The sequence below is a fragment of the Sciurus carolinensis genome, chromosome 8 (assembly GCF_902686445.1).
Source record: "Sciurus carolinensis chromosome 8, mSciCar1.2, whole genome shotgun sequence".
In the NCBI taxonomy this organism is placed as follows: domain Eukaryota; kingdom Metazoa; phylum Chordata; class Mammalia; order Rodentia; family Sciuridae; genus Sciurus; species Sciurus carolinensis.
In genome coordinates this window covers 50,296,283-50,313,594 of record NC_062220.1, presented here as the reverse complement: position 1 = coordinate 50,313,594, position 17,312 = coordinate 50,296,283, and the positions used below count along the sequence as shown (strand labels likewise).

At 36.8% G+C, this 17,312-nt stretch overlaps 1 pseudogene; it reads right to left on the bottom strand.

The window, feature by feature from the left end:
* Positions 1 to 3,127: 3,127 nt before the first annotated feature.
* On the bottom strand, positions 3,128 to 6,139 carry LOC124991307 (adhesion G protein-coupled receptor L2-like; annotated as a pseudogene).
* Between the last annotated feature and the right edge of the window lie 11,173 nt (positions 6,140 to 17,312).

Sequence of the window (17,312 nt, the reverse complement as noted above, 5' to 3'; positions counted from 1 at the left end):
TCTCAATATCTTCTTCAAATTATTTTAAAATTATTTCAGTGACAATTATATTTCAGCTGGACACAAATGTATTTATTTTTACCCTAGCAAAAGAAGAAAATATACTTTAATCATTTTTCATGAAAATAGTTCATTGTACAGTTGAGGAAATGTACAAAATAAGGCCTATGGCTTGATTGCAAATGGATAAACATGTTTTCAATCTTTGCCTTAATGTAAAACATTTTCAGTGAACTGCAAACTGATGAAGAATATCTCTCCTACTTTCCAAGTCTTGTCAAGAACAATAAGGTACAGTAAATTTGTCCCACAGAATTTTAAAGCCTAAGTCTTGTATGTAATGTAATTTAGGTCTACAAAATGATGCAGTCATATTTACAAATTTAGTACACACACTACTGAAGTAAAATAGCTGGAAATTTTGTTTTGCTTCTTTCAAATTTGCTCTGTACAGCAACAGAATCTTAAAACACCTGGTTGGCATCTCTTTTCTTTATAAAAAATAATTCATTTTAGTATATACTTTTTGTACATACAAAGTTTTTGTACATTTTATAAAAATTCACAGAATTGCAAGAGTTGGTCATCTTTTTTACACTGACAAGCCACAGGTTAACAGAGCCATCTCTTCCAAGAGTTTGAGGGAGAGCTTCATCAGACCAATGGAGTCTTTATTTACTTATTAATGTTTTCATGTAGCCCTTGAAATTCCTAAGCTGTACTATTAAGGCTTGTTACCAGCTGCATCTGTCCTTCTCTAACATTCCCTTCCAGGATACACCCTTCTTTGTTAATGGGATTATATAACCATCACACTGCCTCTGCTGACCTGGTAGCACATCTAAAGCTGCTGTCCAGTTCCAAGATATGTTTTTATTTAAATGTCCTCTTCCACTCCTCTTGGAGAAGAGAGAGAGCTTCTTCCTTGTCAGGGCTGCTCTCCTGATAGGGAGAGTCCCTAAGATTGGGCATGCTTGTATAAAGGGAGTCTCTGTAGGAGGTCAACAGGTGTATCTTCCACCTCCACAGTCAACTAGGAGACATAGCTATCAGTTCCCTTTGGCTTCACTTTCTTTGGGGGTTGGTAGAGAAGGGAGTGAGTCTACTGAGGAATGAGCTGGGCCTTGAGTTCTTTGTGAAGGAGCTTTATTCCCTGGGTTGTCGCCGTGCATTAAAGATGAAGCATCGACCACAATAGCATCATCTTCATCACTGCTGCCTTCCATCACAGGCTTGACTGGGAGTGTGAGTTTGAGGTTTGAGTCTTGCTGCTGTCCAGAGATTGGTGTGTACTAATTTCGAAATGATCATTTTCTCAAAAGCGGCATCATTCAACCTTATTATACAGTCCACAACTTGCACAGTGCTGCAGGGAGCCATACATGACTGGTATGAACACCGGCCAAAGTTCGAGCCATTAACCAGGAATGCCTGGCCTCAGGAACTCACCATCAGATACAAGAACACCTGAGTCATGTGGTATCCTGCATTAGCTCACTGCTCAGGTTCGAGTACAGGCACCAAAGATGGGAGTGACCCACTAGAACCAAATGGCCTGCTTACCTCTACCACCCATTCTGTTTTTTGTGAATAAGCTCCTATCAGTCTCCTTTGATCCATATCGCTATAAATAAAGCAAGCAGGCCCTCTTCCTTTGTTAGAACCAGACCCTTCTGGCCAGCTCAACCAATCATACCCCTGCTTCAAAAATATTCTTGCCTTTTTGTCTTTATTTCTGATATATATATTTCCTAACTTTATTTCACAGCCAGCCCATTCCTCTGGGAACCCTTTCCCTCACCCATGTAGGATGTGAGCAAGACAGTGCTGTTATAGTCCCCCTTGCACAGTGAATAGCTAATTACCATTTAGCAGTAGAGTCTACATGGCACTCGTACCCCTGGCATTGTTCAGTGAATGTCATGATAAGTTAAATATAGGAACTGAAGGGGCATTACATACAACTGTTTAAGTAAGTGTTACAGGTGTTGTCAATGTCCAGGAGTTGAATATGATTTGTTAGTAAATATTTTAATCTGCTTTTTCACTACTGTGACTAAAAGACCTGATGAGGTCTTTTGGGAACTCACACTTTCAGAGGTCTTAGTCCATAGATGACTGACTCCATTTCTCTGGGTCTGACATGAGGCAGAACATCATGGTAGATCACCATGGCAGAAGTGTGTGGCAGAGAAAAGCAGTTGGGGACATGGCACCAGGAAGCAGAGAAAGACTACGCTCAGCTCACAAAATATATACCTCAAAGGCAACACCCTCAGTGACCCACCTCCTCCAGCCACACCCTACGGTGCCTACAGTCACCACTCAACCTCTAAACTTTCTTGCATTGTTTCACACATGAACTTCTGGGGGACACCTCATATTTAAAAAGAAGATTCAGACTGTTTTCTTTTTAAAATTCTTTTAAATTATGTACAATCACAAAAGCATGGAACATAACCTCTCTAATTCAGTCCCCAGCACTTCTCCCCTGCCCCCTACAACCACTCCACAAATTCTTCTTCAATACACTTAACAGTTTACTTTTTCTTAAATTAGCATCCTATGGATACACCCCATGCCAGGATCCACTGTGCCACATCCATGCATGCACATATGGAAGTTCAGTCAGATTCACTCCACTGTCCTTCCCTTTTCCTATTTCTTCTTCCTCTTCCTCAGTCTCCTTCATCTATTCTACTGATCTTTCCTCTATTTTGATAAAATTCCCTCTCCCTTTTTTTCCTCCCTATCTTTGTTTACTTATTCCCACTCCATTATTTTGCATTAAAAATATAAATAAGGAAAAGAAACATTCAGAGAAAAGATTCAAACTTTGACCCTTGGGGACTGGCTCATTTCATGATAGTCTCCAGTTCCATCCATTTACTGGCAAATGCCATAATGTCATTCATCTTTATGACTGAGTAATACTCTATTTTGTATATATACCACATGTTCTTTGTTCATTCATCTATTGAAAGGCACCTAGGTTGTTCGATAGTTTGGCTCTTGTGAGTTGTGCTGTTGTAAGCAGTGATGTGGCGTGCTGATTTTAAATCTTTCGGATATATACTGAGGAGTGGGATAGCTGGGTCATATGGTGACCATTCCTAGTTTTGAGGAATCAGATTTTTTTTTTCACAGTGTCATTCCATATCCTTATACAACTCTTTGTGCCAGAGGAATATTGGATACTTGTTGTGTTGGTTGATGCCTTCACAGAACTGTAGGGGCTCCCAGTTGGGAAACTGTCACAGAGATATGAGTACAGAAGTATTTGCCATGGTTTTTTTTTTCATACTTTCTTCTGGAGAGCACAGTGAAAGATAAAAATGAATTCTCCCTGGAAAGCATTAAAGGTGGTGAAGATATATGCTATCAAACAGCTTCCTCATTAATAAAAAGCACTCATATGACCATCTGAGGCCAAGAAGACCTTGTAAAGCATCAAGTACCCAAGACAACATTTTCCAACCTGCTAGAATCTGGTTTCAAAGGGTTTGAGTGCTTCACCATTTTTCACAATGTGGTCACCAGGGGGATAATATGTAGCAGAATTTTGAAGGCAGTAGTTCCAGTGAAACTCCATATAAAATGGTTGTCAACATCAATCCAGTAAACTTTTTCTGTTCCATGACTCTTGTAGTCAATAACAGATGAAACTCCAACCATGTGGCAGGAAACAAGTAACCAGCAACATAGTAATATTTCTTTCAAAAACTTCAGCTATTATTGAATAGAGTTGTACACCTTCTAGACACATCCAAGCAAAAGCCACCAAAAAGAGAAAATGTAGAAGTCCTACAAATAGTAGGTATGTAATCGTATGTTTTGTCTTATCAGTGCCTATTAGAAAAATTAATTCAGCAATGAAAAGATTGATACAAAGGTCCTTGTGAATGGTATTATGGCCAGTCTGTAGACCATAGAAAAGCAGAAGGTGAAGATGCAGATAGCCAGGCATACAAGAGAAATGACAATTTCCACCCTGGTGATGACTGTGAGAAGACATTCATGGACTCCATCTTTACATCCAGTTTCCTGGTGGGCCATGAGAATGACAAATTGGTCAGGTGGCTTCATGCACATGTTATATGAGTTTTATTAGTGTCAGCCAACTTTCATGAGTAGACCAATATCCCATCATAGTTCTGAGTAGTTCTAGAAGAAGCAGTTTATATTGAAATAATTATCAGGATCAATGTGTGGTAGGTTAAAAAGCATAAGATCAGACAGGTATACTCAGCTGAACTTGTTATTGATTGAAACTGAAATGACTGTGAGAAATCACTGTGATGGTGTTATTAAGACCAATAAAGTCAGCACCTAGTTTTATGGTTGCACTCTCTGTACTATGGAACAGTCTCAGACTCCCGTAAATGATTAACACAAACTTTGCAAAGCCTATACCTGCTATTCTGTTTGACAATGTTTGCAGAGTTGGACTGATCTGTCTGCTCCCTTGATTCCCAGAGGAAACCTAAAGTCCAGGACCTGGCCTTCTTTACTGAGTACTGCAACTTCCAAAACAATATTTTCTGTGGGCACTGAGACCTTTTTTGGTTCTAAAAGATTGTCAGTTATACAAAAGCTCCTTCTTCCAATGTCAGTATTTGCTTGTTCAGAAGAGTTCATGTGTTTCCATGATTCCAAAACTTCAGGTCTCAGAAAATTGTCCCTGTGTCAAAAATTGCCTTGTTATAACTCCATCCAGCTGAATCCTTTTCTCTAAGTTTCAATTCTTTCAGCTGTGTATCAATGATGTCCACCAATTGCTCCATCAATCTCACTGAAGAACTCATATCCCCTGAAAACACAGGTCCTTTGGTATATTTAGCCAGTTCATTGACAAGACTAGCAGAATTTTCTCTGCTTCTCAACTTCCAAGTCAGCTAATTTACCCAGTGAGAAGTACAGTTGCTAAGATAGGGACCCTTAGAGTTCCATGTTTCCAGTGGAAACCATGCAGACAGGCAAGGCAGTTCCTCTTGTTCACTTGTGACACAATTGTCCAACCATCATTCCCCTTTGTGTCTGAGGCCATTCTCCTGCTCTCCGATCTGATGTTTCACAGAATCTCTCTTAGGCAGGATCAGGTGGACTTAACTCCAGAGAGTATCATAAAATAAAATTATTGTTCCACACATAGAGTTGGTTATCTCTTGAAGTGGAATCCACTGCAGAAATATATTGATTGGGGAAGGGAACATCTACATATTATCCTCAGTTTAATTGGGTTTTATAAATATAATTGATTGCATTTTTGCCTGTTTAATTTTCATCGTCTTGATAAACTGACCTGACCATGTAAAGGATTCTACATATCATAAAAGCATTTGATGCAACACATTTGTCATATGCAGTCTTCCACATTGCTTCAAATCAAAGAGTGTATGGATTCAGATGGTTAATAACTATCATTCCATTGTTCTGTTCAGTGGCATAAATGACCCAAAAGCCATTTTCATCAACTACTAGGTGGATATCGATCTTTCGTCCCCATCTGTATGGGGTGATATTACGGCAGTTGGCATAGTTAATTATGACCTCGCCTCGCCACTCTTAATTCTTTTACAAGTCTAGTGGAGTTACAGTCTAAAAGTTCCTTCTAGCTCTAAAATTCTGAGATTAAATTGAGTGGGAGTTTTGCTCTCTTTGTACCTTAGTGGTAGAAGTATTTATCAAGAAGATTGTTCCTATCCTAAAGGATTCATTCTTCTCCCTATCCTAAAGGTTCAAATCAATGCCAAAAAAAAAAAAAAAAAAAAAGTAGATACAGATAATTTTAAGTAACTACTATCCTTGCTAGGTGCTAGAGAGAGAAGGCAAGCATTCTTGCCAAATAACCAAAGGAGAGAATATAGGGCTGCTCCACAGCATCCAACTAACAAGGAATAGGAAGCTTTGGGTAACTTCCCTCTAACTTCCTTTCTACATTACTAATTATAATATCTACTAGGCAACTCATGTCCTCCAAATTCTACTTTGGCACTAGCCACACCAACCAAACATGAAATGTTGCCTATTCCAGAGCTGCCTTTAAGAACTTCCCTCTTAACTTTCACCCATGAGTTGGATGCTTGACTTTTTCACCTCTGTGCACCTCATATCCTGCAGAAGTTAATCCTAAATGCATATTAGCATCACCAAGGGAGCTTTTTTAAAATGCTGAAGCCCAGCCCATTTCTCTAACCCCAGGGATTCTGATCTAATTGGTTTAACATGAGGCCCTGGCATTGGTCTGCTTTTAGTTTTAGTTCAGGTTTTTGTTTTTGTTTTCTAAATCCCCAACAGATGACTCTGTTGTATAGCCAGAACTGAGAACAGCTACACCCTTGAAACAGAAGTTGCTTAATTTTCATCTCCTGGTTAAGTCTCAGCCCTGGATTCTGTACCCAATTCTGTTCCTGTCCAGAGAGAATTCAAGGATTCTTAGACTAGCAGCTCAGCAGCTCAATACTCAGGACTTAATCCCACTGTGGCCTAGACTCCCAGTTCCAGTAATTACAGGTTGTTGTTATTCATCATGATTAAGCCCTTGCCCCAAAGGAATGGGAAGGGTAAAAGGGTTAACAGTTGCTGAGCAAGCAAAACAGCAGGTGTTTACTCTAATGTTCTCCCACTTCTTTCTGTCTCTTATCCACTCTGCTCATCTCATTTTAACAAAGTTCTCCTGTGTAAACAGGATCACTTAGCAACCTTTATGGATAGAAAATCTGTCCTGATATCTCTTCAGTTATGTCTTATGTCAAGCTGCCTGATAAATCTGTTTATTTCACTACATATTCCTCTATTAGTGATAACTTAATAATCTCTCTCTGAGATACCTTATCTTTAATCCTCTATTTTCTCCCTCTTTTAATTGCACCTAGTCAATTCCAGAATCATCTCTCCTTTGATCCCTTTTTACAAATCTCTTCCATCCCATGATTGTAATCATGCTGAAGTGTAAGACTATTATCAGTGTGTATTTAAACCAAGGAAAATAAAGCTACATATTTTCAAGAGTGGAATTTGGGGCATGAAAATGAAGAACAACCTTTAGAGTCTGTAAAAGTACTAATAAACACTCTTCAAATTTCCCATAAAAATCTATATTCTTTAATATATAAGAATAATAAGTGGTATAGAGGAAGGAAATTGAGGGGGAGGGAGGATGGATTGGACAAGGGAGAAGCTGTCAGATGAAATTGACCCAGTTATGCTATGTACATATATTAATAAACCATAGTGAATTCCACCTTTATGTATGTCTATAAAACAACAATTTAAAAAAACAATAAATAACTAGAAGGAAGACCAACAGAGTAGAGAAAGGGAAACTAGGGGAAGGAGAGAGGGAGGGAAAGTGAAAGTACTAGGGATTGAAATGGAGCAAATTGTATTCTATGCATTTATGAATACATCAGAATGGTCCCCAATATCATATATGTAGCTAATTAATAAAAGTATTTTTGAAAGTCTATATTCTTTGTTGAAAGCTTTTCTTCAGTATTTAATAACAACATAATAACATAAGCTTTTCGTTGTTTTTTTTTTGTAGTATTGCAAAACTCAGGATTGTGATCTGTATGTAATTTTAGTACATATTTAAATAAGCCATTGTGAATCAAGAATCCTAAGATCATTTAATTAATTGCCTGCATTATCTAAATCCCTGCTTAAATTTCTTCCCTAGATACATTACTCCTACAGACTAAATTATTCATCTCACCAAACTTTCTAAACTGACAAAGCCTCTTGCTTTCTAGCCTAGAGTGCTATTGTGAAAGCAAGTATCAGCTCAACAAATACTTTGTCTTTTATTAAAAGATAAGGATAAAGATCCATCATGTCTAAAAATAGATACTTGGAGCTTAAAATCTGTCAGACCATATATTGTATGATCGAGAAAACAAAGACATCATTCTCCTGCGGGTATGTATTATAACAATCCTTCCAAGGGATTAAGTGTTAAGTTTGTTTGTATGACTATAGAGTTGTGTAAGTATCTGTAGCTATCTGTAAAAGAAAAACAGATATGAATTCCTGGAGATAGGAAAAGGAAAACATCACAGACTGACTCTGATCTACATGCATTTGTGCCTGTGTTGAAGAATGAATATGAGAATGTGAACTTTTTCTAGTCTGTTTAAGATTTCTTTTGATCTTATTTAGTTATCTTGTTTTCATTGGAAATAAATGGAATGGCTAAAAATACAGGATTTGAGAATCCTCACCTATAATCAAGATAGCATTTTACAAAACATAAGATCTTTTAATTTGGGGCTGGGTTGTGACTCAGTAGTAGAGCACTTGCCTGGCATGTGTGAGGTCCTGGGTTTGAGTCTCAGGACAGTATATAAATAAATAAATAAAATAAAGGTCCATTGACAACTAAAATATATTTTAAAAAAGATAATTCTTTTTTCTGTTTTAAAGTTTGAACCTTCTTTTCCAATGAACATACTACTTCATTGTTAACTTTTAAATAAGTTTTCAAACTGTTTGCCATTAATCACTAAATATGTTTTACATATATAGTTCACATTTTATAAATACATTACGTATTTTATATGGTACACACTCAACCATCTTAAGAGATGTAATTACAGTATTACACTAGATAATCATTCTGAGACTCTGTATCCTAGTACATTGATGCAATGTAGCAGTTACCCAGTTTGAACAATAAGCAATTCCAACCCCCAAAGGGGATTCTCTTCTGCTGTTGCAACCATCAAGTCACTACTTCTCTTTAGGTTGGAGGGACCCAACTACATTGAGGTATTTGCAAAGCCAAACACTTTTAAAATGTTAAAGTTGAAAGGTCTCGGTTTTCTCTGATTACTTGGCAATGATTGTGCAGGCTAACTGTAATGATAGAAATGTCTGTTCTTTGTCAACTAACAAAAGAACTTCAGTCCTCTTCAAGTGATAGAGTGGGTGGGAGAAAATGAATAATAAATAATAACAGTATGCTGTACATCATGAGCCTATATTTCTTTTAGGATATTTTGTGTGTGTGTGTGTGTGTGTATAGTATTGGGGATTGAACCCAGGGCCTTGTGCATGCGAGGCAAGTGTTCTGCCAACTGAGCTATCCCCAGCCCTATTTCTTTTAGTTTTTAAAATTATGTGTATACATATACTTGATAAAAAAGATACAAAATCATATAAAAGAAATCTCTCCACCTTTCCTCAATTACCCAGTTCCCCACTTTGGAGGAAACACTACCCAGTTTCCTGAAGATTCTCCCAAAGACAATCTATGCATTTGCCATCATATACACATAAAATATCCCCCCCACTTTTCATAGGAAGATTTAGTTTGAACATATTCTTTGCTCTATTCTTGACTTTTCACTCAAAGATTGTTATAAATTAGTATATATAAAGGACATCATTCAAGCTGTTGTCTGCATAGTGATCTACTGTGGGAGTATACCACAATTAAAGAGTTTCTTAATGATAAGCATTTAGATAGTTTCGATCTTATACTATTAGATGTAGGCTGCAACAAATATTTCATGTTCATACATTTTATATATGAAAGATTATAGAATAAATGCATAGGAGTTGAAATTAAGTCAAAGAACAAGAGCATTTTAATTTTGACTTATGGAATCAAATCACCCTCCATAGGAGGCAATATATTCCTAACCATAATATATGAGAGAATCAGTGTTTTTTAGTAGAACCACTTTATATACAAAAGAAATAAAGAACAAAATATTATTTTATAAGTGTCAGAAAGACCTGGTATTTGAAATATAAAAATATAAAATAAGAGAAAGTAAGTTGACAGTAAGAAAATGATCATTTCAGTTCACTAAAAAGCAAAGAATTGTCATGTCACAAGAATTTTTTTTAAATTATATTTTGTAAAATCATGAAAATAGTTAAATCTTTGGTTTCTTTTGGTAGTGATATTACTAAAATTAATAAATAGGTACTCTCAATAATGATAAAAAACATTGTACACACTAAATTTTTTCTATCTTAGCATCTTCATTTCATTAGAATTAGCATCAATTAACTGTTCATATTTAAAATGTAAAATTTGATATATTTAGGTATATGTACACACCAATGAAATTATCAAAATTAAAATACTGGACATATTCATTGTCCCTAAAACTTTCTGCATGCCCTTTTGTAATTCCTCCCTCCCCACCTTTCTGCCTCTAGACAGTAACCAAGTCTTCTCTCTGTCATTAGAGTTTGCATTTGTTAGAAATTTTGATCTGGTTTCTTTTATGTAGTATAATTATTTTGAAATTCCTCCAAGTTGTTGCATGTATCAATAACTCATTGCTTTTTAGTATATGGATACCACAACATATTTTATTCACATTCCTGCTCATGAACATTGGATTGTTTTCAGTTTAGGGCTGTCACAAATAAAGATGTGATGGACATTCATGTACAGCTTTTTCTTAATTTTTTTTTAGTTGTAGATAGACACAATACCTTTATTTTATTTAATTTTATGTGTTGCTGAGGATGGAACCCAGGACCCCCCACATGCTAGGCAAGCACTTCACCACTGAGCCACAACCACAGCCCTCATTTACAGTTTTTTGATAGACATAAGATTCTATTTCTTTTGCATAACTACCTGGTGGTACGAGGGCAAGGTCTAATGATTAATGTCTATTTAAAAAACTGTATAACTATTTTCTCTTTCTAGATTGTACCATTTTAGATCTCTACCTGAAGTTTATGAGAATTTCACTTGCTCCATATCTGCAGTAACACTTAGTATTGCTAGTGTTTCATTTTAGTCATTCTAATAGGTATGTAGTAATATCTTGCTGTGATTTTTTATGCTTTTAGTAGTGCATTATAGTTATGTATAATAGGTTCATTTCAACATAATCATACATGTTTGAAATTTAATTGCTCCATTTCAGTCCTTGGTGCCTCCTCTTTCCTTCCCCTCCTCCCTCACCCTATTCCCCTTTTTCTACTGATCTTCCTTCTATTTATTTATTTATTTTTAATTTTGCTTTATAGCTATGCATAAAGGTAGAACTCACTGTGGTATATTTATACATGTACATAGTGTAATTTTGTCAAATTCATCCTGCATTTCCTTCTCTTTCCTATCCCTCCTCTCTCCCTCTCAAGCTCCTTCTTCTACTACACTAATCTTCCCTCTGTTCTTCTGGTATCTGGTTCCCTCATGCACACCTTGTTTCCCCTTACTTTGCTCTAGTTTCTCCATATGAGAGAAAACATTCAACCCTTGATTTTCAGAGTTGGGCTTATTTCACTTAACATGCTGTTTTCCACTTCCATTCATTTAGGGCAAATGCCCATAATTTCATTCTTCTTTATGACTGAGTAAAACCCTATTGTATATATCTATCACACTTTCTTAATCCATTAATCTTTTATTGGACAGCTGAGTTAGTTCCATAACTTGGTGGTTGTGTACATACAAAATTTTGATACCAAAAATAAACAAGTATATATTTTATCTTTTATGATAATAGTCATATAATACTACAACTAGCCTTCAAATTGATAAGTAGGTATTCTGGGTAAACATCTCAAAAAAAGGAAAATAATAATAATTTTAATAAGGATATAAAAATTTTGACCAGATGATCAAATACTGTTACTTTTTAGAATGAAAGAAGTTTTATAAGCTTGTAGAAATGATACAGAAAAGACTAAGTACTTTGTTTTAGAAGTTAGAGCCTTGAGTAAAATGAATGTTTTTTTAAAAAAAGGTTCCTTCCTTGGTAAGGTTCTAAGGGTACCTGATACTATTCAATTAAAAGGAAAATTAAGGTATGCATTGAATAGAAGATTGGCATTTATGGATATTTGTGATGTTAATAGATAAAATGGCTGGGCCAGGAATCGCATGCCTGTAATCTCAGTGACTCCAGAGGCTGAGACAGAAGGATCTCGAGTTCAAAGCCAGCCTCAGCAATGGCGAGGCACTAAGCAACTCAGTGAGACCCTGTCTGTAAATAAAAATACAGAGGGAGATCCAAGATGGCGGACTAGAGGGAGGCTGCGTTCCTTGTCACTCCATAACCCTGGTTTCAAGCAGAGGATATCTGTTTCTTGGTGAGGCAGTTTTTGCTGCTTATAGATCCCCTGCTATTTACTTCATTTGTCTACTGTGATCACCTGCAGTCTACCAGCATATCATTGCCCTTTTTGAGTGCAGCTTGCTCACTGCAGGCACCTATCATCTGCCATTTGCCTGCCCCTTGCCTGTCCATCACCTGCCTTACACCTATCCATCACCCACCGCCCGAGGTTCACCTCCCAATCGTCCGAGGACAGTCAGCAAACTGATCGCCAACCACCAGCAAATGGAGCACCAGCTGCCTGCTATTGCCTGGAAATTCACTGTGACAGTAACTACAGGTTTGATTACATGTGGCTGCCACCATTTTGAGACAACAGTCAGGTCCCGTAGGACCCCTGGCCAGACTGACTAAGCCCCGTCTCCAGGATCCCTCAGCCCAATTGATCACTCCCTGCCTCCAGGGCCCTCACATCGACTGACTGCTCCCTGCCGCCAGGAACCCCAGACCAACTGCTTGTGCCCTATCACCGGGACCCCAGACTGACTGATTGCACCCATCCTCCAGGATCCTGCAACCACACCAAACACAACTGACCTCCAGGACCCCTGCCTGACCCAACCGCACCCCACCTCCAGGACCTCCAGCCGACCACGTCCATACCTCCAGCTACAGCGCCCCATTTGCTAACACATTTGGAAGCCAGAGAGGCCATCCTGGATAATCCTGGAAGCTGTAACTCTGATCTTTAGGTGGGGCAAATCCCATCCTGAGATGCCTGTTGGAGACCTGAAGCTCATTGTCAGGTACTTCTCATGCATCAGGCTACTGAAGACTGGGAGGTTTGAATACTATATGACTGTTATAGTGTAGATTTTCTTTTTTCTCTGTATTGAACAATTTTAAGTTGTTATTTCTTTACTTTTCTTGTTCTCTTTTCCTTTTGTATACCTGTTCCCTCAGAGTCTGTTTCTCCCTTTTTGCATGCCAACATCCAATTTCTTTTATTATACTTTCACCCTTTCTATTATCTAGAACTTCTGTATATTCTTTTCTTATCCCATTAACAGCTACATCCTACATCCACTGCATCCTCTTTGTCCTCCATTAGAAACTGCAGACCTTATTGCAAATCTGTTTGTTATACTGAAGATAATATTTGAATGCATTCTGTTTATTATGACAATATTTTTAATGTCCTCATAGGGGTTATTTGGTCTAGGATTGCATAGTGTCTGCATTGGGCACTGCTAATATTGATCTCCCCTTAAAGAAAAGGTTTTGGAAACCTATAGGGCCACTATAAGCCTATAGGGGGGAATCTGCAATACCCCAGATCTGCACTGCTAGAGAGGAAGATACATGAACTTGAAAAAACAAGGGAAGAAAATGATCCAAAAAAATCTAGATCTATATTAATAGAATCCAATGACAGTATGGTAGAAGAAATGTCAGAAAAGGACTTCATATTATACATGACTAAGATGATTCACAAAGCAAAGGATGAGATAAGTGAGCAAATGCAGACAATGAATGATAATACCAATAAGGCAGTTGAAAGAGCAACTGCAGGAAGCAAAAGTTCATTTCAACAAAGAGAGAGATTGTCAAAAAAAAAAACAAATGGAAATCCTTGAAATGAAGGAAACAATAAACCAAATAAAAAACTCAATGGAAAGCATCACCAAAAGACTAGACCACTTGGAAGGCAGAACCTCAGACAATGAAGACAAAATATTTAATCTTGAAAATAAAGTTGCCCAAACAGAGAAGATGGTAAGAAATCATGAACAGAATCTCCAAGAACTATGGGACATCATGAAAAGACCAAATTTAAGAATTATTGGGATTGAGGAAGGCACAGAGATATAAACAAAAGGAATGAAGAACCTATTCAATGAAATATATCAGAAAATTTCCCAAACCTGAAGAATGAAATGGAAAATCAAATACAAGAGGCTTACAGAACACCAAATGCACAAAATCACCAACAGATCCACACCAAGGCACTTATAATGAAAATGCCTAATATTCAAAATAAAGATGGGATTTTGAAGGCCATGAGAGAAAAGAATCAGATTACATATAGGGGGAAACCAATACGGATAGCAGCAGACTTCTCAACCCAGACTCTAAAAGTTAGAAGGGCCTGGAACAACATATTTCAAGCTCTGAAAGAACATGGTTGCCAACCAAGAATCCTATACCCAGCAAAACTAATCTTCAGATTTGAAGATGAAATAAAATCCTTCCGTGATAAACAAAAGTTAAAAGAATTTACAAATAGAAAGCCTTCACAACAGAATGTTCTCAACAAACTATTCCATGAGGAGGAAATGAAAAACAACAATGTAGGTCAGCAAAGGGAGGAACTACCTTAGAGAAAAACCCATTCAAAGGAGAAACCAAGCCAAGTTAAAAACCAAAAATAAGCCCAAATGACTGTGAATACAAATCGTATCTCAGTAATAACCCTGAATGTTAATGGCCTAAACTCATCAATCAAAAGACATAGACTGGCAGAATGGATTAAAAGAAAGACCCAACAGTATGCTGCCTACAAGAGACTCATCTCATAGAAAAAGACATCCACAGACTAAAGGTGAAAGGATGGGAAAAAACCTAGCATGCACATGGACCCAGTAAAAGAGCGGGGGTTTCCATCCTTATATCACATAAAGTGAACTTAAAGCCAAAGTTAGTCAGAAGGGATAAAGAAGGACATTTCATAGTGCTTAGGGTAAGCATAAATCAGAAACACATAACAATAGTAAATATTTATGCCCCAAACAATGGTGCATCCCTGTACATCAAACAATCCTTCTCAATTTCAGGAATCAAATAGACCACAACACAATAATTCTGGGTGACTCAACACACTGCTGTCACAACTAGATAAATCTTCCAATCAAAAACCAAACAAAGAAACCATAGAACTCAATAACACAATCAATAACCTAGAATCAATAGACATATAGAATATTCCATCCATCAACAAGCAAATTCACTTTCTTCTCAGCAGCACATGGAACCTTCTCAAAAATAGACCATATGATATGCCACAAAGCAGCCCTTAGGAAATGCAAAAAAATAGAAATACTGCTTTGTGTTCTATCAGAGCATAATGGAAGGAAATTAGAAATCAATGACCCAAATTAAAAACAGAAATTACTCCAAAACCTGGAGACTAAATAATATGCTATTGAATGAAACATGGATAACAAAAGACATCAAGGAGGAGATAAAAATATTCTTAGAGGTCAATGAGAAACAATGATACAACATATCAAAATATCTGGGATACTATGAAAGCAGTACTAGAGGAAAATTCATTGCATGGAGGCACATTCCAGAAAAGAATGAAAAGTCAACAACTAAATGCCTAACATTACAGCTCAAAGCCCTAGAAAAAGAAGAACGAATACAGCAAAAGTAGTAGAAGACAGAAAATAATTAAAATCAGAGCTGAAATCAATGAAATTGAAACAAAAGAAACAATTCAAAAAATTGACAAAACAAAAAGTTGGTCTTTGAGAAAGTAACAAATAGACAAACCCTTAGCCACACTAACAAAGAGAAGGAGAGAGAAAACTCAAATTACTAAAATTCGTGATTAAAAAGGAAATATCACAACAGACACCACTGAGATACAGAACATAATGAGAAGTTACTTTGAAATCTGTATTCCAACAAAATAGAAACTACCAAACACATTGACAATTTCTAGAGACATATGCTCCTCCCAAGCTGAACCAGGAGGACATACACAATTTAAACAGATCAATATCAAGCAATGAAATAGAAGAAGCCATTAAAAACCTACCATCCAAGAAAAGTCCAGGATCAGACAGATTCTCAGCCGAGTTCTACAAGCCCTTCAAAGAACTCATTCCAATACTTCTCAAATTATTCCAGGAAATAGAAAAGGAGGGTACCCTACCAAACTCATTCTATGAAGCTAATATCACACTCATACCCAAACCAGGCAAAGACACATCAAGGAAAGAAAATTTTAGACCAATATCCTTGATGAATATAGATGCAAAGATCCTTAACAAAATATTGGCAAACCGTATCCAAAAACATATTAAGAAAATCGTGCACCACAATCAAGTGGGGTTCATACCAGGAATGCAAGGATGGTTTAATATCCGTAAATCAATAAACATAATCCATCATGTCAATAGACTTAAGGATAAGAATCATATGTTATTTCCATTGATGCAGAAAAAGCGTTTGACAAAATACAACACCCCTTCATGCTCAAAACACTAGAAAAAATAGGTATAGTAGGAACATGCCTGAACATTGTAAAGGCTATTTGTGCTAAGCCCTTGGCCAACATCATTCTTAATGGAGAAAACTGAAAGCATTCCCTTTAAAACGGGAACAAGACAGGGATGTCCTCTTTCATTACTTCTATTCAACATTGTCCTTGAATCTGTAGCCAAAGCAATTAGACAGACTAAAGAAATTAAAGGGATACGAATAGGAAAAGAGGAACTCAAGCTGTCACTATTTGCTGATGACATGATTCTATATTTAGGAGGACCCAAAAAACTCCTCCAGAAAACTTCTAGACCTCATCAATGAATTCAGCAAAATAGCAGGCTGTAAAATCAACACTCATAAATCTAAAGCATTTTTGTACACAAGCGATGAAACATCTGAAAGGGAAATGAGGAAAACAACTCCATTTACAATAGCTTCAAAATAAATAAATAAATAAATAAATAAAGTACTTGGGAATCAATCTAATCAAGAGGTAAAAGATCTCTACAATGAGAACTACAAAACATTGAAGAAAGAAATTGAGGAAGACCTCAGAAGATGGAAAGATCTCCCATGTTCTTGGATAGGCAGAACTAATATTGTCAAAATGGCCATACTACCAAAAGTGCTATACAGATTAAATGCAATTCCAATTAAAATCCCAATGATGTACCTTACAGAAATAGAGCAAGCATCATGAAATTCATCTGGAAGAATAAGAAACCCAAAATAGCTAAAGCAATCCTTAGCAGGAAGAGTGAATCAGGGGGTATCGCAATACCAGATCTTCAACCCTACTACAAAGCAATAGTAACAAAACAGCATGGTATTGGTACCAAAATAGACAGGTAGATCAATGTACAGAATAGAGGACATGGACACAAACCCAAATAAATATAATTTTTTCATACTAGACAAAGGTGCCAAAAATATGCAATGGAGAAAAGATTGCCTCTTCAACAAATGATGCTGGGAAAACTGGAAATCCATATGCAACAGAATGAA